The sequence below is a fragment of the Callithrix jacchus genome, chromosome 10 (genome assembly GCF_049354715.1).
Source record: "Callithrix jacchus isolate 240 chromosome 10, calJac240_pri, whole genome shotgun sequence".
NCBI classification, from domain to species: domain Eukaryota; kingdom Metazoa; phylum Chordata; class Mammalia; order Primates; family Cebidae; genus Callithrix; species Callithrix jacchus.
This window is the reverse complement of record NC_133511.1, coordinates 35,971,455-35,994,670: the sequence shown is the minus strand read 5'-3', so window position 1 is coordinate 35,994,670 and position 23,216 is coordinate 35,971,455. Positions and strand designations below refer to the sequence as shown.

The 23,216-nt window shown below is 38.7% G+C and overlaps 4 non-coding genes across 4 annotated transcripts; 1 reads left to right on the top strand and 3 right to left on the bottom strand.

The window, feature by feature from the left end:
- Window positions 1-12,793: 12,793 nt before the first annotated feature.
- LOC118151017 (U6 spliceosomal RNA) lies at window positions 12,794-12,900 on the top strand. Its single transcript, XR_004739156.1, has one exon. It is a non-coding gene; the product is annotated as a U6 spliceosomal RNA (small nuclear RNA).
- A 1,014-nt stretch (window positions 12,901-13,914) lies between these two features.
- On the bottom strand, window positions 13,915-14,021 carry LOC118151010 (U6 spliceosomal RNA). The gene has a single exon (XR_004739150.2). It is a non-coding gene; the product is annotated as a U6 spliceosomal RNA (small nuclear RNA).
- Window positions 14,022-14,767: 746 nt separating this feature from the next.
- Window positions 14,768-14,874, bottom strand: LOC118151014 (U6 spliceosomal RNA). The gene has a single exon (XR_004739153.1). It is a non-coding gene; the product is annotated as a U6 spliceosomal RNA (small nuclear RNA).
- Window positions 14,875-19,177: 4,303 nt separating this feature from the next.
- On the bottom strand, window positions 19,178-19,284 carry LOC118151015 (U6 spliceosomal RNA). The gene has a single exon (XR_004739154.2). It is a non-coding gene; the product is annotated as a U6 spliceosomal RNA (small nuclear RNA).
- Between the last annotated feature and the right edge of the window lie 3,932 nt (window positions 19,285-23,216).

The window sequence follows — 23,216 nt, the reverse complement described above, 5'->3', positions numbered from 1 at the left end:
AAGCATTTTAACAGATAGTTCTCTCTTGTTTTTGACATGGAATACCCTGTTTTTCACCATAGGCATATATATTGCTTCCAAGCTTCCACAAAAACTGTGTTTTCAACCTCCAGAATCGAAATAAATGTTTTACCATATGAGATGAATTCCCACATCACAAAGCGGTTTCAGAGTATTTATTTTAGTTTTCATTGTGGGATATTGGGTTTTTAACCATGGGACTCAATGGGCTCTGAAAGATTTTTTCCGGAATTTAACAAAGAGAGTTTTTCCAACATTCTGAATCAAAACAAATCTTAAACTCTGTGAGCTGAATCCACATATCCCAAAGCATTTTAACAGATATATATTTTCTAGTTTTTAATCTCAAAATCTTCAGTCTTTCACCAGAAGCCTCAATAAGCTTCAAAATGCATTTCTTAGGTTCTACGAAAAGAGTGTTTTCAACCTGTTGAGTCCAAACCAAAGTTCAAAGCCATAGGCTGACTATACATATTACAAAGCATTTTTATAACAGCCTTGGCCCTTTATAGATTCTACAAAGACAGGGTTTCCAACCTGCTGAACCAAAACAAAGCTTCAAATTTTGGGCTGAATCCACATATCGCAAAGCATTTTTACAGATTTCTTCCTTCCAGTTTTTATCATGGGATATTTGCTTTTTCACCATAGGCCTCAGTAAGCTTTTAAATATTTCTTCTTAGATTCTATTAAAACAGTTTTTCCAACCTGCTGAATCAAAACAGTTCTTGAACTCTGTGAACTGGAGGCATACATGGCAAAGTATTTGTAAAGATAGCTTGTTTATAATTTTCATCATGGGATTCATAGGCCTCAGTCAGCTCTGAAATATCCCTCCCTAGAATCTCCAAAAAAGTGTTTCCAAACTGCTGAATCAAACCAACGGTTCAAATCTGTGAGCTGAATTTACAAATTGCAAAGCATATTCACAGTTAGTTCTTTCTAGTTTTTATGACGGGATATTCAGATTTTTACCATTGGCCTTAATAAACACTATAATGTCCCTTTCATGCTTTTACATAGATTTTCCAACATGCTAAATAGAAACAAATGTTAGATTCTGTAACATTAATTTACACATTGCAAAGCATTTTTATAGATGGCTTATTTCTGATTTTTATTATTCACTATTAGATTTTTCATGACAGGCTTCAATGAGCTTCGAAATATTTTCCTGAATTCTACAAAGAAAAGTGTTACAAACTTGCTGAATCAAAACAAAAGTTCAACTCTGTGAGCTGAATCCACACATCAAAAAGCATTTTCACAGATATCTTGTTTCTAATTTTTATCACAACATATATGGTTTTTCACTTATATTTCTCAATAAGCATACAAATGTCTTTTTCTAGATTCAAAAAAACAGAGAACTTCCAACCTTCTGAATTAAAACAAACGTTCACCTTTGTGAAGTTAATCCACAGATTGCAAAGCATTTTCTGAGATCACTTGTTTCTAGTTTTTATCACAGGATATTCTGTTTTTTGCCTTAGGACTCAATGGGCTCTGAAATGTCACTTTATAAATTCTCCAAAAAGTGTATTTGAGACATTCCGTAAGAAAAGAAATGTTTAACACTGTGAGCTAAATCTGCATGTTGCAAAGAGTTTTTTTACACATAGCTTCTTTTTAGTTTTCATTGTGGGGATTTGGCTTTTCAACATATGTCTCAATGGGATCTGAAAGGTTGTTGCTAGATTCTACAAAAAGAGTGTTTCCGACCAGCTGAATAGAAACAAAGGATCGACTCTGTGAGCTAAATGCACACATCACAAAGTATTTTCACAGATAGCTTCTCTCTGTTTTTAACATGGAATACTCGGTTTTTCACCGTAGCCTATATATCGCTTCTTAGATTTCACAAGAAGAGTGATTGCAACCTACGGAATCAAAACCAAAGTTCGATGGTATGAGCTGAATCCTCACATCACAAAGCGTTTTCAAAGTATTTTTTTTTAGTATTCATTGTGGAATATTTGGTTTTTAAAAATAGGACTCAATGGGCTCTGAAATGTTTTTTTCTGAATTTCACAAAGAGAGTATTTCCAACCATCTGAACCAAAACAAATGTTAAACTTTGTGAGCTGAAACCACGTATCCCAAAACATTTTAACAGATATATATATATTTTAGTTTTTAATCACAAAATGTTCAGTATTTCACCAGGAGCCTCAATAAGCCTCAAAATATATTATCTTAGATTCTACAAAGTGTTTTCAACGTGCTGAATCCAAACAGAAGTTCCAATCCATAGGCTTACCTTACATATTGCAAAGCATTTTTATAGAATGCTTGTCCCTTTATAGATTCTAGAAAAACAGGGTTTCCAACCTTCTGAACCATAACAAAGCTTCAAAAATTTGGGCTGAATCCACATATCACAAAGCATTTTCACAGATACCTTGTTTCCAGTTTTTATCATGGTATATTTGGTTTTTCACCATAGGCCTCAGTGGGCTTTCAAATATTTCTTCATATATTTTATAAAAACGGTTCTTTTAACCTGCTGAATCAAAACCACTCTTGAATTCTGTGAACTAGAGGCATACCTGGCAAAGCATTTGTCAAGTTAGCTTGTTTATAGTTTTCACCATGGGATTCATAGGCCTCAATCAGCTCTGAAGTATCCCACCGTAGAATCTCCATAAAAGTGTTTACAAACAGTTGAATCAACACAAAGGTTCAAATATGTAAGCTGAATCCACACATTGCAAATCATATTCACAAATAGTTGTTTCTAATTTTTATCATGAGATATTCAGGTTTTTACCATAAGCCTTAATGGACTTTATAATGTCCCTTTCATAATTCCACATAGACTTTCTAATATGCTAAATGAAAATAAAGGTTAAATTCTATAACATTAACTAACACATTGCAAAGCATTTTCATAGATAGCTTATTTCTTATTTGTATTATTCAATAGTAGATTTTTTATGACAGGCTTCAATGAGCTCCGAAATATTTCCTAGATTTTACAAAGAAAAATGTTTCCAATTTGCTGAATCAACATGAAAGTTCAACTCTCTGAGCGGAATCCACACATCAAAAAGCATTTTCACAGATATCTTGCTTCTAAATATTATCACAGGATATTTGGCTTTTCATCTATAGTCCTCAATGAGTTTTTAAATGTTTTTTTCTAGATTCTACAAAACAGAATGCCTCCAACCTGCTGTATAAAAATAAACAATCACCTCTGCCAACTTAATACACACATTGCAAAGCATTTTCCCAGATCACTTGTTTCAAGTTTTTTTTTTCATGGAATATTCTGTTTTTCACCATAGGCCTCTATGGTGCTCTGAAGTGTTATTTTTTAAATCCTCCAAAAAAAGTATTTCAGACATTCTGTATTAAAGCAAACCTTTAACACTGTGAGCTGAATCTGCACGTCGCAAAGTATTTTTCACAGATAGTTTATTTTTACTTTTCATTATGGGGAATTTTTCTTTTCATCATATGTGTCCATGGGATATGAAATGTTGCTAGTTTCTACAAAAAGAGTGTTTCTGAAGAGCTGAATAAAAACAAAGAATCGACTCTGTGAGCTAAATGCACATATCACAAAGCATTTTCACAGATAGCTTCTTTCTTGTTTTTAACATGGAATAATTTTATTTTCACCATAGGCTCCTATATCCCTTCTTACATTCCACAAGAAGAGTGTTTGCAACCTACAGAATCAAAACAAAGGTTCAACTGTCTGAGCTGAAGCCCCACATAACAAAGCATTTTCACAGCACATTTTTTTAGTTTTCATTTTGGGATACTTGGTTTTGAATGATAGGACTCAATGGGCTCTGAAATGCTCCCTCCTGAATTTTGCAAAGAAAGTGTTTCCAAACTTCCAAAGCAAAACACATATTCAACTCTCTGAGCTGAATCCACACATCAAAAAGAATTTTCACAGATATTTTTTTTCTAATTTTTATCACAACATATTTGGTTTTTCACCTATATTCCTCAAAGAGCATTCAAATGTCTTCTGCTTGATTCTACAAAGCAGAGTGCTTCCAAACTGCTGAATAAGAACAAACGTTCACCTCTGTGAACTTAATCCACACATTGCTAAGCATTTTCCCAGATTGCTTGTTTCTAGTTTTGGTCATGGGATATTCTGCTTTTCATCATAGGCCTCTATGGGCTCTGAAATGTCACTTTATAAATTCTCTGAAAATAGTATTTCAGACATTCTGTATGAAAACAAACGTTTAACACTGTGAGCTGAATCTGCACATTAGAAATGATTTTTCACAGATGGCTTCTTTTTAGTTTTCATTGTGGGGAATTCAGCTTTTCATCATATGTCTCAATGGGATCTGAAATATTGTTGCTAAGTTCTACAAAAGGAGTGTTTCCGATCACCTGAATAAAAAAGAAGGATCGACTATGTGAGCTAAATGCAAACATAACAAAGCATTTCAAAGATAGCTTCTTTCAGGTTTTTAACGTGGAATACTCTGTTTTTCACCATCTGTCTATATATCACTTCTGAGAGTCCACAAGAACTGTGTTTGCAACCAAGAGTGTCAAAACAAAAGTTTGACTGTATGAGCTGAATCCCCACATCACAAAGCATTTTCACAGTAATTTTTATAGTTTTTATTTTGGGATATTTGGTTTTTAACTATAGGAATCAATGATCTCTGAAATGCTCCCTCCTGAATTTTATAAAGAATGTGTTTCCAAACTTCCAAATCAAAACACATGTTCAACTCTGTGAGCTGAATCCACACATCAAAAAGCATTTTCACAGATACGTTGTTTCTAATTTTTATCACAACATATTTGTTTTTTCACCTATATTTCTCAATAAGCATTCAAAAGTATTTTTTCTAGATTCTACAAAACAGAGGGCTTCCAACCTGATGAATGAAAACAAGCCTTCTCCTCTGTGAACTTAATCCACACATAGCAAAGTACTTTTTCACATTGCTTGTGTCTAGTTTTTATCACAAGATATTCTGTTTTTTTGCCATAGACCTCTATCAGCTCTGAAATGTCACTATAAATTCTCCAAAAAGAGTATTTCAGGCATTCTGTATAAAAACAAACGTTTAACACTGTTAGCTGAATCTGTACATCACAAAGTATTTTTCACAGATAGTTTTTTTTACTTTTCATTGTGGAGACCTTGGTTTTTCATCATACGTCTCAATGGGGTCTGAAACTTTGTTGCTAGATTCTACAAAAAGAGTGTTTTCAACTACCTGAATAAAAAAATGGATAGACTCTTTTAGCTTTAGGTACACATCACAAAGCATTTTCACAGATAGCTTCCCTATTGCTTTTAACATGGAATATTCGGTTTTTTACCAAGGCCTCTATATAGCTTCTTAGATTTCCCAAAAAGAGTGATTGCAACCTCCAGAATCAAAATAAAGTTTCGACTGCATGAGCTGAATCCGCACATCACAAACCATTTTCAGAGTAATTTTTTTAGTTTTCATTTTGAGATATTTTGTTTTTAACCATAGGACACAATGGGCTCTGAAATGTTATTTCCTAAATTTTACAAAGAGCTGCTTCCAACATTCCGAATCAAAACAAATTTTAAAATCTTTCAGCTGAATCCACATATCCAAAAACATTTTAACAGATATATATTTTCTAATTTTTAATCACAAAACGTTCAGTCTTTTACCAGGAGCCTCAATACGCTACAAAATGTATTATCTTAGATTCTACAAGAAGAGTCTTTTCAACCTGCTGAATCCAAACAAAAGTTTAAAGCCATAGGCTGACTCTACATATTGCAAAGTATTTTTGTAGAATGCTTGTCCCAGACTTGATCCAAGATGGCTGATTGCTAACAGCTCGGGATTGTAGCTCCCAGTGAAAGTGAAGAGAATCAAAGGAAACCACACTTTCAGACAAATTTTAGTCGCTCACAGACCAGAAGATTCCCAGTGGAGGAGCCCCACAAGTCACCAGCACGACTCTTGTGGCCATCTCAGTGGTTTTGCTGGCTCCTCAGTTCAGCAGTTCTTTGTGCACAGTAAACGGGACTGGTTCCCATTTTGAGTGATGTTTGGAGCTCCAGGAAGGCAGAGCCACTTATTACGGACTCAAGAAGAAAGCCAGACTGGAGATTCCTGGGATGAAGGGCACCATCAGTATTATCGCTGCTGTTTTGGCCGGAGGAGTGGGTTGCTTGGATTCCAGCACTGGGAATCAATAAATTGAACATCTACTCAGAACCCTAATTAGAAAGGCAGTAATTTTAAAGATGACAGATGGATAAATTTATGATAAAGGGAAGAAGCCAGCTTAAAAAGGCTGAGAATACCCAAAATCAGAACCCTTCTTCCTCTAAAGGGGATTACAGTTCCTCATCAGCAACGTAACAAGCCCTGATTTAGAAGGACTGTGTTCCATTAACAGAAGTAGGCTTCAGAAGGTGGATGATAAGAAACTTCTGGGAGTTAAAAGAACTTGTTCTGACTCAATGTATAGAAAATAAAACTTGGAAATGAGGTTTGACAAAATGCTAACAAGAATAGACAATATAGAGAGGAATATAAATGAACAAATGGAGTTGAAAAACACAACACAAAAACTTAGCAAAACATGCACAAGTTTGAATAGCTGAATCAATCAAGGAGAAGAAAGGATATCAAAGGTCGAAGACCAACTTAATGAAATAAAACAAGAAGATAAGAATAGAGAAAAAAGAATAAAAAGAAATGAGCAAAGTCTCCAAAAATTATGCAACTATGTGAAAAGACCTAATTCATGTTTGATAGGTGTACGTGAATGTGACGGAGAGAATGAATCCAAGCTGGAAAATACTCTTCAGGATATTATTCAGGAAAACTTTCCCAATCTAGCAAAGCAGAACAATGTTCAACTACAGGCCATACAGAGAACAGTACAAAGATATTCCTCAAGAAGAGCAACCCCAAGGCACATAATCATCAGATTCACCAGGGTTGGAATGAAAAAGAAAATACAAATGGCAGCCAGAGAGAAAGGTCAGGTTACCCACAAAGAAAAGCCTATTAGACTTACAGAAGATCTCTCAACAAAAACCCTACAAGCCAGAAGAGAGTGGGGGCCAATATTCAACATCCTTAAAGAAAAAACTTTTAGCCCAGAATTTCATATCCTGCCAAACTAAGCTTCACAATTGATGAAAAAATAAAATATTTTATGAACAAGCAAGTACTCAGAGATTTTATTACCACCAGTCCTGCTTTGCAAGAGCTTCTGAAAGAAGCATTATACATAGAAAGGAACAACCAATATTAGCCTTTCTAAAAATATACCAAAAAGTAAAGAGCATCAACATAAAAAAGAATTTATAGAAATGAATGGATAAAATAGCCAGTTAACATCAAATGGCAGTAACCCTAAATTTAAGTCGACTAAATCCCTTAATTAAAAGATACAGCAAAAACCTAAAGGTATGTTGCATCCAGACCCATTTCACATTTAAAGATACAAAAAAAACTCAAAACAAAGGGATGGAGAAAGGCTTACCAATAAAATGCAGAGCAAAAATAAATAAATAAATAAAAATCAGAAGTTGCAATTCTCGCATCTGATAAAATAGACTTCAAAGCAAAAAAGATATAGTGGTAAAAGGATTAATGCAACAATAAAAGCTAACGATCCTAAAACCCAAATAAATGAGACCCATAAAGAGACTTAGACTCAACGAGACAGAAAATTGATGAGGACAACCAGGACTTGAACTCAGATCTGGAACAAGTAAACTAAATAAATATTTAGAGAGCTCTCCATTTTAAACACAAAAAATATACAATCTCTACTTTAAATACACAAAATATTGATCGGCCATTATTAATACCCATTTTCAGAAAAAAACAATATTCCCATTCTCTCTCCTTCTTTTTCTTACTCTTTCCTCCTCTCCTTCAGTCCTTTTTTTCTCTTTCTTTTCTTCTTTCCTTTCTAAATTAAAAAAAAAGAAAACAAAAAAAAAGAGAATGTTCATCTCTTTATAGATTCTACAAAAACAGGGTTTCCTACCTGCTGAACCAAAACAAAGCTTCAAACATTTGGGCTGAATCCACATATCACAAAGCATTTTCACAGATAGCTTGTTTCCAGTTTTCATCATCAGATATTTTGTTTTTTACCACAGGCCTCAGTGGGCTTTGAAATATTTCTTCTTAGATTATATAGAAACAGTTTTTCCAACCTGGTGAATCAAAACAATTCTTGAACTCTGTGAACTGGAGGCACACATGGCAAAACATTTCTAAAGATAGCTTGTTTATAGTTTTCATCATGGGATTTATAGGCCTCAACTGGCTCTGAAATATCCCACCCTAGAATCTCCAAAAAAGTGTTTTCAAACTGCTGAACCAAAATAAAGGTTCGAATATTTGAGGTGAATGCACACGTTGCAGAGCATATTCACAGATAGTTGATTCTAGTTTTTGTCACAGGATATTCAGTTTTTTACCATTGGCCTTGATAGACTCTATAATGTCTTTTTCATGATTCCACATAGATTTTCCAACATGCTAAATGAATACAAAGGTTAAATTCTGTAACATTAATTCACACATTGTAAAGCATTTTCATAGATACCTTATTTCTGATTTTTAATACTCAATATTAGATTTTTCATAATAGGCTTCAATGAGTTTTGAAATATTTTCCTAGATTCTTCAAAGAAAAGTGTTCTGAACTTGCTGAATCAAAACGAAAGCTCAACTCTGTGAGATCAATCCACATATCAAAAAGAATTTTCACAGATATCTTGCTTCTAATATTTATCACAGGATATTTGGCTTTTCACATATACTCCTCACTGAGCTTTCAAATGTTCTTTTCTAGATTCTACAAAAAAGAGTGCTTTCAACATGCTAAATAAAAACAAACAATCACCACTGTGAACTTAATCCACACATGGTGAAGCATTTTCCCAGATCATTTGTTTCTAGTTTGTATCATGGGATATTCTATTTTTGACTGTAGGCCTCTAAAGGATCTGAAATGTCCCTTTTTAGATTCTTTGAAAAGAGTATTTCAGACATTCTTGATGAAAAAAAACGTTTAACACTGGAAGCTGAATCTGCATGTCACAAAGTATTTTTCACAGATAGCAGCTTTTTAGTTTTCATGGTGCTATATTCGGTTTTCACCATACGTCTCAATGGGATCTGAAATGTTGCTGCTAGATACCACAAGAAAATTCTTTCTAACAAGCTGAATAAAGACAAAGGATTCACTTTGTGTGCTTAATGCAAACATCACAAAGTATTATCACAGATACCTTCTCTCTTGTTTTTAACATGGAATATTCTTTTTTTCACCATAGGCCTCTGTATCTTTTCTTAGATTTCACAAGAAGAGTGTTTGCAACCTACAGAATGAAAACAAAGGTTCGACTGTATGAGCTGAAACCCCAAATCACAAAGCATTTTCACTGTAAATTTTTTTAGTTTTCATTTTGGGATATTTTGTTTTTAACTACTGGACTCAATGGGCTCTGAAATGCTCCCTCCTGAATTTTACAAAGAAAGTGTTTCCTGACTTCCAAATCAAAACACATGTTCAACTCTGTGAGCTGAATCTACACATCACAAAGAATTTTCACAGATATCTTATTTCTAATTTTTACCACAACATATTTGGTTTTTCACCTGTATTCCTCAATGGGCATTCAAATGTCATTTTTCAGATTCTACAAAACAGAGTGCTTTCAACCTGCTGAATAAAAACAAACCTTCACTTCTGTGATCTTAATCCACACATTGCAAAGCGTTTTCCCAGATCGCTTGTTTCTAGTTTTTATCACAGGATGTTCTGCTTTTCACCATAGGCCTCTATGGGCTCTGACATGTCACTTTATAAATTCTCCAAAATGAGTATTTCAGACATTCTGTATAAAAGCAAACGTTTAACACTGTGAGCTGAATCTGTGTGTCATGAAGTGTTTTCCACAGATAGCTTCTTTTTAGTTTGCATTGCAGGGAATTCAGCTTTTCCTCATATGTTTCAATGGGATCTGCAATGTTGTTGCTAGATTCTACAAAAAGAGTGTATCCGACCAGCTGAATAAAAACAAAGTGTCCACTCTGTGAGTTTAATGCACATATCAAAAAGCATTTTCACAGATGTCTTCTCTCTTAATTTTAACGTGGAATATTCGTTTTTTTCAAAAAGGCCTCTCTATTGCTTTTTAGATTTTACAAGAAGAGTTATTGCAACCTCCAAAATCGAAACCAATGTTCGAGTTTATGAGCTGAATCCGCACATCCCAAAGCATTTTAGAGTATTTTATTTTCAGTTTTCTTTGTGGGATATTTGGTTTTTGACCATAGGATTCAATGGGCTCTGAAATGTTTTTTTCTGAGTTTTACAAAAAAAGTATTTCAAGCATTCTGAAATGGAACACATGTTAAATTCTGTGAGCTGAATTCACACAATTCTAAACATTTTAACAGATATATATTTTCTAGTTTTTAATCACAAAATGTTCAGTCTTTCACCGGAAGCCTCAATAAACTTAAAAATATATTATCTTAGATTCTACAAAATTTTCAACCTGCTGAACTGAAACAGAAGTTCAAAACCATAGGCTGACTCTACATGTTGCGAAGCATATCTTCCCTTTATAGATTCTACAAAAAACAGGATTTCCAACCTGCTCAACCAAAACAAAACTTCAAAAATTTGTGCTGATTCCACATATCACAAAGCATTTTCACAGATAGCTTGTTTCCAGTTTTTATCATGGGATATTTGGTTTTTTACCATAGGCCTCAGTGGGCTTTGAAATATTTCTTCTTAGATTATCCAAAAACAGTTTTTCCAACCTGCTGAATCAAAACAATTCTTGATTTCTGTGAACTGGAAGCATACATGGCAAAGCATTAGTAAAAATAGCTTGTTTATAGTTTCCATCATAGGATTCATAGGCTTCAATCGGCTCTGAAATATCTTATCCTAGAATCTCTAAAAATGTGTTTTCAAACTGCTGAATCAAAACAAAGGTTCGAATCCGTGAGCTGAATTCACACATTGCAAAGCATATTCACAGATAATTGTTTCTAGTTTTTATCATGGGATATTCAGTTTTTTACCATAGGCATTAATGGACACTATAATGTCTCCTTCATGATTCCACATAGATTTTCCAACATGTTAAATAAAAACAGAGGTTAAATTCTTTAATATTAATTTACACATTGCAAAGCATTTTCATAGATAGATAATTTCTGATTTGTATTATTCAGTATTAGATTTTTCATGCAGGCTTCAATGAGCTTCAAAATATTTTCCTAGTTTCTACAGAGAAAACTGTTCCCAACTTGCTGAATCAAAATGAAAGTTCAACTCTGTAAGCTGAATCCACACAACAAAAAAATTTTCACAGATATCTTGCTTCTAATTTTTATTGTGGGATATTTGGCTTTTCACCTATAGTTCTCAATAAGCTTTCACACATCCTTTTCTAGATGCTACAAAAATAGTGCTTCCAACCTGCTGAATAAAAACAAACGATCATCTCTGTGAACTTAATCCATACATTGCAAAGCATTTTCCCACATCGTTTGCTTTTAGTTTGTATCACGGGATATTCTGTTTTTCTCTGGAATCCTCTAAAGTCTCTGACATGTCACTTTTTAGATTCTCCAAAAAGAGTATGTCTGACATTCTATAGGAAAACAAACATTTTACACTGTGAGCTGAATTTTCACGTCACAAAGTATTTTTCACAGATAGCTTCTTTTTAGTTTTTATTGTGCTGTATTCAGTTTTTCATCATGCATCTCAATGGGATCTGAAATATTGCTGCTAGATTCTACAAATAGAGTATTTTGGACCAGCTGAACTTCTGTGTAGTTAATGCAAACATCACAAAGCATTTTCACAGACACCTTCTCTCTTCTTTTTAACGTGGAATATTCTTTTTTCACCAAAGGCCTCAATATTTCTTCTTAGATCCCACAAGAAGGGTGTTTGCAAACTACAGGATCAAAACAAAGGTTCGACTGTATGAGCTGAATTCCCACATCACAAAGCATTTTTTCAGAGTAATTTTTTTAGTTTTTATTTTGAGATATTTGGTTTTTAACTATAGGACTCAAAGGGGTCTGAAATGCTCCCTCCTGAATTTTACAAAGAAAGTGTTTCCAAACTTCCAAATCAAAACACGTGTTCAAGTCTGTGAGCTGAATCCACACATCAAAAAGCATCTTCACAGTTATCTTGTTTCTAATTTTTATCACAACATATTTGGTTTTTCACCTACAGTCCTCAAGCATCAGTCACCTCGTTTTTTACAATTGTACACACTGATCTGTCTGATATCTTTTCTTTTACATGTTCTCTTTTTTTATATACGGGATATCTGGGCTGACCTCAAACTCGTGACCTCAGGTGACCCACTCACCTCGGCCTCCCAAAGTGCTAGGATTGCTGGTGTGAGTCACGTCACCCAGCCCAGTCTCTCTGATTTATTTTAACAATAAAGTCGCCGGCTGGCCGGGCACGGGGGCTCATGTCAGCCTGTCATCAAAACCCTTTGAAGACCAAGGCATGCGTATCACCAGAGGTTGGGGGTTCAAGATTGGCCCGACCAACATGGTGAAACCCCATCTTAAAAACGGAAACAAAACTTAGGTTGGGCTTGGTGGCTGACACCTGTAATCAAAGCACTTTGGAACGCCAAGGCAAGCGGATTATGATTTCACAAGTTCGAGACTGGCCTTGAATGACACAGAACAACCCTCTCCCTATAAAAAAACATAAAGACAGAAAAAAAAAGCTAAGTCAAGTATAAGATGTGCTTGCTTCGGCAGCACCTACACTAAAATTGGGACGATACACAGAAGACCAACGTGGCCGCCAGGCAAGAATGACATGCAAAAGTGGCCAGTGTTTAGTATTTTTTTTTTTTTTTGCCATTGTGGCTGCTTTTTAGAAATCAAATACAGACATACTTGAGGTACAAAAAGAAAAAAAAAAACTAGAAAATTGGACGTGGTGGTGTGGACACCTGCAACCCCAGGTACTTGGGAGGCTGTGGCAGGACAATCGCTTGAACCAAGGAGGGAGATGTTGAAATAAGCCAATATCACACTATTGCAATCCAGTCTGGGTGACAAGAGGGAAACAATATGTCATAAAGAAGGTGAGGCGAGTGGTGGAATCATCCGGCACCTCGTTTTTTACAATTGTACACATTGATTTGTCTGATTTCTTTTCTTTTTTTATTTCTGTTTTATTAAATCAGGTGGGATTTCCCTGAGGTGCTCAGACTGACCTCGAACTGGTGACCTCAGGTGACCCGCCCACCTCAGCCTCCCAAATTGCTAGGATTGCTGGCATGAGTCACATCCCCCAGCCCAGTCTCTCTGATTACTTTTTTAGCAATAAATTCTGATGGCCCAGCTCGGTGGCTCATGTGAGCCTGTCATTCAAGCATTTTGAAGACCAAGGAGGGTGGATCACCAGAGGTTGCGGGTTCGAGACCGGCCCGACCAACATGGTGAAACCCAGTTTTTAAATGAAAACAAAACTGAGGTTGGGCTTGGTGGCTCACGCCTGTAATCCCAGCACTTTGGGAGGCTGAGGAGAGCAGATCGTGAGGTCACAGACTGGCCTTGAACAATGCACTGCAACCCACTCCCTATAAAAAACATAAAAACAAAAACTCCACTCCCCACCCTGCCTTTCTTTATAATGTAGTGTTTTCCTCTTGTCACCCAGGCTGGAGTGCAATGGTGCGATCTTGGCTTATTGCAACATCTGCCTCCTCGGTTCAAGTGATTGTCTGGCCGCAACCTCACAAGGAACTGTCATTGCAGGTGTCCACATCACTATGTCCAGCTAACTTTTTTTTTTTTGTACGTACCTCAAATGTATCTGTATCTGATTTCTACAAAACAGCCACAATGGCAAAAAAAAAATATGGGATGCTGCACACCTTTGCGTGTCATTCTTGCACAGCGGCCATGCCTGCCTTCTGTATATCATCCCAATTTTAGTGTAGGTGCTGCCAAAGGAAGCATATGCCATGCCCAGCTCAGCTTTATTATTTTTTTCTGTTTTTATGTTTTTTTATAGGGAGCAGGTTACACTGTGTCGTTCAAGGCCAGTCTCGAAACTGTGACCTCACGATCTGCTCACCTTGGCCTTGCAAAGTGCTGGGATTACAGGCGTGAGTCGGCGAGCCTAACACATGTTTTGTTTTCATTTTAAAGACGGGGTTCACCATGTTGGTCGGACCGGTCTCGAACCCGCAGCCTTGGGTGATCCGCCCACCTTGGTCTTCAAAGCAGACAGGGCCAGGCGCTGTGACTCACGCCATCAATCCTAGCCCTTTGGGAGGCTGAGGTGGGCGGGTCACCTGAGGTCACGAGTTTGAGGTCAGCCTGGGCATCCCGGTGAAAACCAACCTCATTTAAAGAAAGAGAAAAAGAAAAAGAAAAGAAGTCAGACAGACCAGTGTGTACAATTGTAAAAACCGAGGTGCTGGGTCACTCTACTCCCCGTTCTGCCTTTCTTTATAATGTAGTGTTTTTTTTCTTATCACCCAGGCTGGAGTGCAACAATGCGATCTTGGTTTATTGCAACATCTGCCTCCTTGGTTCAACCAATTGTCCTGCCGCAACCTCACAAGGAGCTGGGGTTGCTGGTGTTCACACCACCATGTCCAGCTAACTTTCTGTTTGTTGTTGTTGTTGTTTTTTATTTGTACGTCGCTGAAATCTATTTGTATTTGATTTCTACAAAACAGCGGCAACAGCAAAAAAAAAAAATTATGAAATGCTGCACACCTTTGCGTGTCATACTTGCGCAGCCGCCACGCTGGCCTTCTGTGTTTCGTCTCAATTATACTGTAGGCGCTTCCAAAGCAAACGCATGCCATGCCTGGCTCAGAATTTTTATTTTTTCCTGTTTTTATGTTTTTTATGCAGAGCAGGTTGTACTGTGTTGTTCAAGGCCAATCTCGAACATGAGACCTCACGATCCGCTCGCTTTGACATTCCAAAGTGCTGGGATTACTGGCGTGAGCCGCTGAGCCCCACCTAAGTTTTGTTTTCATTTTAAAGATGGGGTTTAATCATGTTCGTTGGGCCGGACTCGAACACGCAACCTCGGGCGATCCGCCCACCTTGGTCTTCAAAGCAATTGGATGACAGGCTCACGTGAGACACCGGGTCCCACTGGCAGACTTTATTGTTAAAAAAAAAAATTAGAAAGACTGGGCCTGGCGCTGTGACTCACGCCAGCAATCCTAGCACTTTGGGAGGCCGAGGTGGGTGGGACACCTGAGGTCATGAGTTCAAGGTTAGCCTGGGCATCCTGGTGAAATCCCACCTCATTTAAAAAAAAAGAAAAAGAAGAAGAAAAGAAATGAGACAGATCAGTGTGTACAATTGTCAAATACGAGGTGCCGGATGACTCCACCCCCAACCCTGCCTTTCTTTGTGATGGTTTCCCTCTTGTCACCCAAGCTGGAGTGCAACAGTGTGAACCTGGTTCACTGCAACATCTGACTCCTCGGTTCTAGTGATTGTCATGCTGCAACATCCCAAGTATCCGGGGTTGCAGGTGTCCACAACACCATGTCCAGCTAACTTTCTGGTTTTTTTTCTTTGTACCTCAAATCTATTTGTATTTGATTTTTACAAAACAGCCACAACGGCAAAAAAAAATACAAAACGCTGCATACCTTTGCCTGTCATCCTTACGTGGTGATCATGCCGGGCTCCTGTTTGCCGTTTCAATTTTAGTGTAGGCGCTGCCAAAGCAAGCATATGCCATGCTTGGCTCAGCTTTTTTATTTTTTCCTGTTTTTATGTTTTTTATGGGGAGTGGGTTGTGCTCTGTCATTCAAGTCCAGTCTCAAACCTGTGACCACAGGATCCAATTGCCTTGGCCTCCCAAAGTTCTGGGATTACTGGCAAGAGCCGCCGAACTTAACCAAAGTTTTGCTTTCATTTTAAAGATGGGGTTTCATCATGTTGGTCTGGCCAGTCTTGAACTTGCAACCTCACGTGATCCACCCTCGTTGTTCTTCAAAGGGCTTGGATGACAGGCTCACGTGAACCCCCATGACTGGCTGGTCGGCTTTATTGTTAAAATAAATCAGAGAGACTGGGCCAGGCGCTGTGACTCACACCAGCAATTTTACCACTTTCGGAGGCCGACGTGGGTAGGTCACCTGAGGTCACCAGTTCGAGGTCAGCTTGGGCATCCTGGTGAAAACCCAGCTCACTTAATAAAAGAGAAAACATAAAAGAAAAGAAATCAGACTGATTAGTATGTAAAATTCTGAACAAGGAGGTGCTGAATGACTCCAACCCCCACACTGGCTTTCTTTATGACATACTATTTCCCTCTTGTCACCCAGGCTAGAGTGCAACTGTGCGATCTTGGCTTATTGGAACATCTGCCTCCTCCATTCAAGTGATTGTCCTGCTGCAGCCTCCCAAATAGCTGGTTTTGGAGGTGTCCACACCACCACGTTTAGCTAACTTTCTGGGTTTTTTTGGGGGGGTTTGTTTGTTTTTTTTTTTTGTACCTCAAATCTATCTGTATTTGATTTCTACAAAACAGCCACAATGGAAAAAAAAGTACAAAGCATTGAACACCTTTGTGTGTCATCCTTGCACGGCAGCTATGCCTGCTATCTGTGTATCATCCCAACTTTAGAGTAGGTGCTGCCAGAGCGAGCACATGTCATGCCCACCTCAGCCTTTGTATTGTTTTTTCTGTTTTTATGTTTTTTATAGGGAGTGGGTTGAGCTGTGCTGTTCGAGGCCAGTATCGAACCTGTGACTTCACGATCCACTTGCCTAGGCCTTCCAAAGTACTGGGATTAGAGGCGAGAGCCACCGAGCCCAACCTGTTATGTTTTTGCTTTAAAGACGGGTTTTTACCGTGTTGGTCGGGCCGGTCTCGAACCTGCAACCTCGGGTGATCCACCCGCCTTGGTCTTCAAAGCTCTTGGATGACAGGCTTACGTGACCCACCATGCCCAGCTGGCTGAATTTATTGTTATAAAAGAAATCAGAGAGACTAGGCCAGGTGCTGTGATTCACGCCAGCAATCCTAGCACTTTTGGAGGCCAAGGTGGGCGGGTCACCTGAGGTCACGAGTTCGACCAGCCAGGGCATCCTGGTGAAAACCCAGCTCACTCAAAAAAAGAGAAAATGAAAAAGAAAAGAAATCAGACAAATTAGTTTGTACAATTGTAAAAAAACGAGGGGCCGCATGACTCCACCCCCGTGCTGCCTTTCTTTATGACATACTCTTTCTCTCTTGTCACCCAGGCGGGAGTGCAATGGTGCCATCTTGGCTTATTGCAACATCTGCCTCCTCGGTTCAAGCGATTGTCCTGCCACAGCCTCCCAAGTAGCTGGGGTTGCAGGTGTCCACACCACCATGTTCAGCTAACTTTCTGGTTTTTTTTTTTTTTGTTTTGTTTTTTTTACACCTCAAGTCTATCTGTATTTGATTTCTACAAACAGCCAGAAGGGCAAAAAAATAATAATAATAATAATAAGGAACACTGCACACTGCGTGTCATCCTTGCATAGCGGCCGCAACGGCCTTCTACATATTATCCCAATTTTTGTGTAGGTGCTGCCGAAGAAAGCACATGGCATGCCCAGCTCAGATTTTATTTTTTTCTGCTTATATGTTTTTTATAGGGAGCCCAACCCAAATTGTGATTTTGTTTTAAAGAAGGGGCTTCATCGTGTTTGTTGGGCTGGTCTCGAACCTGCAATCTCAGGTGATCTGCCTGCCTTGGTCTTCAAAGTGCTTGGATGACAGACTCACGTGAGCCTCCAGGCCGGCCAGCCGACTTTATTGTTAAAAAAAAAATCAGAGAGACTGGGTCGGCCACTGTGACTCATGCCAGCAAACCTAGCACTTTGTTAGTCTGAGGTGGGCAGGTCACCTGAGGGCACGAGTTCGAGGTCAGCCTGGGCATTCTGGTGAAAATCCACCACCTTTAAAGAAAGAGAAAAAGAAAAAAAAAAGAAATCAGACAGATGGGTGTGTACAGTTGTAAAAAACGAGGTGCCGGTTGACTCCACCCCCGGCCCCACCATTCTTTATGAAGTAGTGTTTCCCTCTTGTCACCCTGCCTGGGGTGCAATGGTGGGATCTTAACTTATTGCCACATGCGCCTCCTCCGTTCAAGCGATTGTCCTGCCGCAGCCCACCAAGTAGCTGGGGTTGCAGAGGTCCACATCACCACGTCCAGCTAACTTTTTTTTTTTAACCTCAAATTTATCTGTATTTGATTTCTACAAAACAGCCACAATGGCAAAAAAAAAAAATACATAACACAGCACACTTCTGCATGTTGTTCTTGCAGGGCATCCATGCCCACCTTCTGTGTATTGTCCCAATTTCAGTGTAGGTGCTGCCGAAGTGAGCACATGCCATGCCCGGCTCAGTTTTTTTTTTATTTTATTTTTTGCTTCTATGTTTTTTATAGGGAGCAGGTTGTGGTGTGCCATTAAAGGCCAGTCTCGAAACTGTGACCACACAATTTGCTCGCCTCGACCTTCCAAAGTGCTAGGAGTACAAGTGTGAGCCACCAAGCCCAATCGACGTTGTGTTTTTGTTTTAAAGACAGGGTTTCACCATGTTGGTTGTGGCAGTCTTGAACCCACACCTCAGGTGCTCCACCCTCCTTGGTCTTCAAAGCACTTGGATGACAGGCTCACGTGACTTTATTGTTTAAAAATAAATCAGAGACTTGGTCAGGTGCTGTGACTCACACCAGCAATCCTAGCACTTTGGGAGGCCGAGGTGGGTGGCTCACCTGAGGTCATGGGAACGTGGTCAGCCTGGGCATCCTGGTGAAAACACACCTCCTTTTAAAAAAGAAAAGAAATTAGACAGATCAGTGTTAACAATTGTAAAAAACGAGGTGTTGGATGACTCCACCCCCAGGCCTGCCATTCTTTATGACCTACTGTTTCCCTCTTGTCACCCAGGCTGGAGTGCAACGGTGGGATCTTGGCTTATGGCAACATGTGCCTCCTCGGTTCAAGCGATTGTCCTGCCACAGTTCCCCAAGTAGCTGGGGTTGCAGGTGTCCACACCCCCGTTTAGGTAACATTTTTTGGGGGGCCTCAAATCTATCTGTATTTGATTTCTACAGAACAGCCGCAATGGCAAAAAAAAAAAAAAAAAAAAAAGAAATGCAGAACACTTCACATTTTTGCATGTCGTCCTTGCATGGCAGCCACACACACCTTCTGTTTATCGTCCCAATTTTATTGTAGGTGCTGCCAAAGCGAGCACAAGCCATGCTCCGCTCAGCCTTTTTATTTTTCTCTGGTTTTCTTTTTTTTATAGGGAGCGGATTGCGCTGTGCATTAAAGACCAGTCTCAAATAGGTGACCTCACGATCCGCTTGCTTCAACCCTCCAAAGTGCTAGGAGTACAGGCATGAGCTGCTGAGCCCAATCTAACTTGTGTTTTTGTTTTAAAGACGGGGTTTACAGTGTTGGTCAGGCTGGTTTTGAACCCGTAAACTCGGGTGATCCTCCCGCCTTGGTCTTCAAAGCGCTTGGATGACAGGCTTATGTGAGCCCCCATGCACGGCCGGCCGAATTTATTGTTAAAAAGAAAGTCAGAGAGACTAGGCCAAGCGCTGTGACTCATGCCAGCAATCCTCGCAGTGTGGGAAGCCAAGGTGGGCAGGTCACCTGAGATCACAGGTTCGAGGTTAGCCTGGGCATTCTGGTGAAAACCTACTTTCTTTTAAAAAGGAGAAAAAGAAAAAGAAATCAGACAGATCAGTGTGTACAATTGTAAAAAACGAGGTGCCAAATGACTCCACCCACGGCTCCGTCTTTCTTTATATGGTCATGTTTCCCTTTTGTCACCCAGGGTGGAGTGCAATGGTGGAATCTTCATTTACTGCAACATGTGTCCCCTTGGTTCAAGCGATTGTCCTGCTGCAGCTCCCCAAGTAGCTGGGGTTGCAGGTGTCTACACCACCACATCCAGGTAACTTTTTTTTTTTTGGACCTCAAATCTATCTGTATTTGATTTCTACAAAAAAGCCACAACAACAACAATAAGAAAAAAAAGTAACACAGCACACCTCTGCATGTCGTCCTTTCATGGCGTCAATGCCTGCCTTCTGTGTATCATCCCAATTTCAGGGTAGGTGCTGCCAAAGCGAGCACATGCCATGCCTGGCTAATTTTTTTAATTTTTTTCTGCTTTTAAGTTTTATTTTAACTTTTACAAATTTTATTCCATTATTATCAATGTTTCTGTTTAAATTATATGCAATTATGGTTTAATTCATCTATCTATATGTGGTTTTACATAATAATAATCAATGTAATACTAACACAAGCTAAAGGAAAGTCTTTAAACTCTTAAAGTCTTATTTCACAAGGACTTTTTTCACATTGATTTTTACACTGATTTTAGTTAAAATAATTTCTTCTTACCTGATTTATTTATTTATTTTTAAAAATTTTTTATTGCACTTTAGGTTTTGGGGTACATGTGCAGAACATGCAAGACAGTTGCATAGGTACACACATGGCAGTGTGTTTTGATCCTTTCTCCCCTTCACCCACATTTGGCATTTCTCCCCAGGCTATTCCTCCCCAGCTTCCACCCCTGCTGGCCCTCCCCTTTTCCCTCCAATAGACCTCAGTGTTTAGTACTCCCCTCCCTGTGTCCATGTGTTCTCATTTTTCATCACCCGCCTGGGTGAGAATATGCAGTATTTCATTTTCTGTTCTTGTGTCAGTTTGCTGAGAATGATGTTCTCCAGATTCATCCATGTCCCTACATGTGACACAAACTCATCATTTCTGATTGCTGCATAATATTCCATGGTGTATATGTGCCACATTTTCCCAGTCCAGTCTATCATCAATGGGCATTTGGGTTGGTTCCAGGTATTTGCTATTGTAAACAGTGCTGCAATGAACATTCGTGTGCATGTGTCCTTATAGTACAATAATTTATAGTCCTTTGGATATATACCCAGTAATGGGATTGCTGGGTCAAATGGAATTTCTATTTCTAAGACCTTGAGGAATCACCACACTGTCTTCCACAATTGTTGAACTAATTTACACTCCCACCAACAGTGTAAAAGTGTTTGTTTTTCTCCACATCCTCTCCAGCATCTGTTGTCTCCAGATTTTTAAATGATCGCCATTCTAACTGGCATGACATGGTATCTCAATGTGGTTTTGATTTGCATCTCTCTAATGACCAGTGATGATGAGCATTTTCTCATATGATTGTTGGCCTCATATATGTCTTCTTTTGTAAGGTGTCTGTTCATATCCTTGGCCCACTTTTGAATGGGCTTGTTTGGTTTTTTCCTGTAAATCTGTTTGAGTTCTTTGTAAATTCTGGATATCAGCCCTTTGTCAGATGGGTAAACTGCAAAAATTTTTCCCATTCTGTTGGTGGCCGATTCACTCTGGTGACTGTTTCTTTTGCCATGCAGAAGCTGTGGAGTTTGATTAGGTCCCATTTGTCCATTTTGGCTTTTGTTGCCAATGCTGTTGGTGTTTTGGTTATAAAGTCCTTGCCTACTCCTATGTTCTGAATGGTTCTGCCTAGATTTTCTTCTAGGATTTTTATGGGGTCAGGTCTTATGTTTAAGTCTTTAATCCATCTGGAGTTAATTTTAGTGTAAGGTGTCAGGAAGGGGTCTAGTTTCTGCTTTCTGCACATGGCTAGCCAGTTTTCCCAACACCATTTATTAAACAGGGAAATCTTTCCCCATTGCTTGTTTTTGTCAGGTTTATCAAAGATGGTATGGTTGTAGATATGGTGTGTTGCCTCCGATGCCTCTGTTTTGTTCCATTGGTCTATATCTCTGTTTTGGTACCAGTACCATGCTGTTTTGATTACTGTAGCCTTGTAGTATAGTTTGAAATCCGGAAGTGTGATGCCCCCCACTGTGTTCTTTTTGCTTAGAATTGACTTGGCTATGCGGGCTCTCTTTTGGTTCCATATGAAGTTCATGGTGGCTTTTTTCAGTTCTGTGAAGAAAGTCAATGATAGCTTGACGGGGATAGCGTTAATTCTGTAAATTACTTTGGGCAGTATAGCCACTTTCACAATATTAATTCTTCCTAACCATGAACATGGAATGTTTCTCCATCTGTTTGTGTCCTCTCGGATTTTGTTGAGCAGTGGTTTGTAGTTTTCCTTGAGGAGGTCCCTTACATTTCTTGTGAGTTGTATTCCTAGGTATTTTATTCTTTTTGTAGCAATTGTGAATGGCAGTTCGTTTTTGATTTGGCTTTCTTTAAGTCTGTTATTGGTGTAGAGGAATGCTTGTGATTTTTGCCCATTGATTTTATATCCTGAGACTTTGCTGAAGTTGCTTATCAGTTTCAGGAGTTTTTGGGCTGAGGCGATGGTGTCTTCTAGGTACACTATCATGTCGTCTGCAAATAGAGACAATTTGGCTTCCACCTTTCCTATTTGAATACCCTTTATTTCTTTTTCTTATCATTAAAAAATCTGGGGACAATATATGCTGCAGAGGATGTGGAGAAATAGGAACTCTTTTACCCTGTTGATGGCAGTGTAAATTATTTCAACCATTGTGGAAGACAGTATGGTGATTCTTCAAGGCCTTAGAAATAGAAATTCCATTTGACCCAGCAATCCTATTACTGGGTATATATTCAAAAACTATAAATCAATCTACTATAAGGACACATGCTCACGAATGTTCATTGCAGCACTGTTTACAATAGCAAAGACCTGGAACCAACCCAAATGTTCATTGATGATAGACTGGACTGAAAAAATGTGGCACATATACACCATAGAATATTATGCAGCAATCAAAAATGATGAATTTGTGTCGTTTGTAGGGACATGGATGAATCTGGAGAACATCATTCTCAACACACTGACAAAAGAACAGAAAATGAAATACCGCATTTTCTCACTCATAGGTGGGTGATGAACAATGAGAACACATGGACATGGGAAATGGAGTACTACACACTGGGATCTATTGGAGGGAATGGGGGAGGGACAGTGGGGGGGAGCTGGGGAGGGATAGCCTGGGCAGAAATGCCAAATGTGGGTGAAGGAGAGGAAGGCAGCCGAACACACTGCCATGTGTTTACCTATGCAACTATCTTGCAGGTTCTGCACATGTACCCCAAAACCTAAAATGAAATAAAAGAAAGGAATGCTTGCCCCTTTATACATTCTACAAAAGC